General features: G+C 42.6%; 2 protein-coding genes across 3 annotated transcripts in view; one reads left to right on the top strand and one right to left on the bottom strand.

Moving 5' to 3' along the window:
* LOC101853254 (xaa-Pro aminopeptidase 3) overlaps positions 1–173 on the bottom strand; it is a 21,749-nt gene extending 21,576 nt beyond the window's left edge. The window contains exon 1 of the mRNA XM_005105429.3: positions 93–173. The gene's annotated coding sequence lies outside the window, so the exon portion shown is untranslated. The remainder of the gene's footprint in view (positions 1–92) is intronic.
* A 171-nt stretch (positions 174–344) lies between these two features.
* Positions 345–2,423, top strand: part of LOC101852869 (hsc70-interacting protein) — a 29,321-nt gene continuing 27,242 nt past the window's right edge. Inside the window, exon 1 of one of the 2 annotated variants that reach the window (XM_005105427.3) lies at positions 345–452. The gene's annotated coding sequence lies outside the window, so the exon portion shown is untranslated. Of the gene's footprint in view, positions 481–2,423 lie in introns of both variants that reach the window. The other variant, XM_005105428.3, reaches the window with a different exon arrangement.

The raw sequence follows: 2,423 nt of genomic DNA, 5'->3' as shown, positions 1-2,423 counted from the left end.
AATTCGGAGTCGAAGTCGACGAATTCGCGCCCAAAAATGTTCGGAGTCGAAAGTTCGGAAGTTCTCGGAGTCGGCCCACCCTTACTACCTACCTACTACCTGGGCCATGTAGAAAATAATAACGAGAATAATGCCCCTTGTTTGTCGCCTCAAGCGTGAACAAAATTTGAAAACATGTTCAAACAACAATCTACTTTTTGGAGATATTGATTGATCAGCCATGATTATCTATGAGACTACTCGATTTATCAAACCTAGATTAGATCTAAACTGAAGTCTGTATTTTTATTTCATGACAAAGTTAATTCTTTGAAATTCCTCCATTGACATTTAGCCTAAGCGTTTTGGGTCAAGGCCATCTTTATTGCAGTTCTCCCAGTTTCCTGGAGGAGCGTGAGGATTTTTCTAGGTGTTCCGGTGACAAGAAAAATTATTAACGTCGGCTACAAAAGGTACTGACGACCCTACAAACTAGGCAGAGTAAGACTACTCATCCTGACGATTTATGATCAGAAATTTTAGTTGTTTATTATTGCAATCGAATGGTAATAGGCAAAACTGGTTTGTAACTTGCAGCACAGGTATAAAGTCAACAAGTCAGTGCAGAAGTCGACGTCGTTGGTGAGAAGGCCACGAGAAAGTGTCGAAAGTTGTGTCGTGTCGTCTAGAAAAATAAAAGATCAAGACTGTTTTATTATTATAAATTAGTCTACCATTATCATGACTACCATTATCATGACCAAGCTTCTAAAGACAATGATGATAGTGATTGTCAACCAATAAATGTCGCTATTTCCCTCAGCCCACTGCTTCAAATGCTCATTATGCTGCATGCAATGTCGCTATTTCCCTATCATGGCCAGCCCACTGCTTCAAATGCTCATTAATATAATTATGCTGCATGCATACTTCTGGTCCCTACACTGTCAGAGGAATGAGAATTCTGCGCTTTTTCGGTAGTTCCCACCCCCCTTATTTGATAGAGCCTGACCTACATCTAGATCTATATACGTTTGATTCGCGGCAAGCTAAGATGTCAAACCTAACAACTGCAAAACATTAAATTGTGGTAAAATTCAGGGGGGCATGCCCCCCTGAAACCCCCCACCTTGTTTTTATTAGGTCAGGGGGGCAAGCCCCCCTGAAACCCCCCTACTCTTGGGGCCAAAACCGGCGAATAACAAATGCGGGGTGGGAACTACACCGAAAAAGCGCCGAGAATTCCAGGTTGTAATACTGGGATTTCCCAGTCTATCATAGCATAGTCATAATATATAGGCTAGTGAATTCATGTAGAGCTAGACAAGGCCTAAGCCTAATCACTGCTTTTTAATTGTCTACCTGGGAATACAATTTTCTCTTATTCCCACCACCCTTCGTTTATATTTCGAAATATTTTACTCCATTTTTTTTCTTACTTAGATCTAGGCCACCTCTATTCTCACCCGGAGTGAGAATAGTGCAGGCGAGTCTTGTGGCTATTCTCACCCGGTGCGCGTTCACCAAATTTTGCGTTCACCCTAAACCACAGAATTCTACACTGTGATAACAGAAAAATTGTAGAATTCTGTGCCGTGAACAAACGTTCCATTACAACTGTAGCCTACTAAAAGCGTACAATTTTGTCTATGGGCAGTGGAGAGAGAGAGAGGAGTAGCGCGAGAATTTCCGGGCAAAACAAAATGGCGACCCGCATAGTTCGGCTCGATTCGAAAAGTTAAATAGCCGTAGCATCTTTGTAGACAACCAAATTAATTTACTTTTGTGTTTTAACATCATTTTTTAACTTTGTTTTGGTCAATTTGATCGTCCACACCGATAGACAGTATTCAGAAAGAGACACAGAGAGAGAGAGAAGAGGGGAGGAGTTGATCTTGCGAGAACTTCCGGGCGGGTGAGAATAGCCACTTTCTAGATCTAATTGTTGTGTTCTTGTGTGGATGTCATGATTTAGTTTTAGTTTTACTTTCAATGCAATCATTTCAGAGTGTCTAATGTACACGGTAATCGGGCTCCTAGATCTAGATCTAGTCTTACTATCTATGACAGTCTACGTACTCGGTAACCAAAATGAAAATAAACCATTGTCCTGTGCTGTCACTTGATGAAGAAAAAAGAAAGTCATACAAAAGCGTCTTGTCGGGTTCGCCATCGTGACCGGTCAGTGAACCTGTGCGTTTGTATCACATAATGAGTACCGGTTGGGGTCACCAAAGTTCATGAAACTGCGCTGCGAAGTATAGGGCTTCGGAATGGGGGGGATTATTATGTGGCGTCGGTGGCCTAGTGGTTAGGCTCTCGGACTCGCAACCGTAAGGTCGTGGGTTCAAATCCCGTCAAGGGCCCGACGTTGTGTCCTTGGGAAAGGCACTTTACACGAATTTTCCTCACTTCACCCAGGTGGGAATGGGTACCCGGCTATA

The sequence above is a fragment of the Aplysia californica genome, unplaced genomic scaffold (genome assembly GCF_000002075.1).
Source record: "Aplysia californica isolate F4 #8 unplaced genomic scaffold, AplCal3.0 scaffold00470, whole genome shotgun sequence".
Classification (NCBI taxonomy): domain Eukaryota; kingdom Metazoa; phylum Mollusca; class Gastropoda; order Aplysiida; family Aplysiidae; genus Aplysia; species Aplysia californica.
Note: the sequence above shows the minus strand (reverse complement) of the source record. Positions and strands in the feature narration are given on the sequence as shown.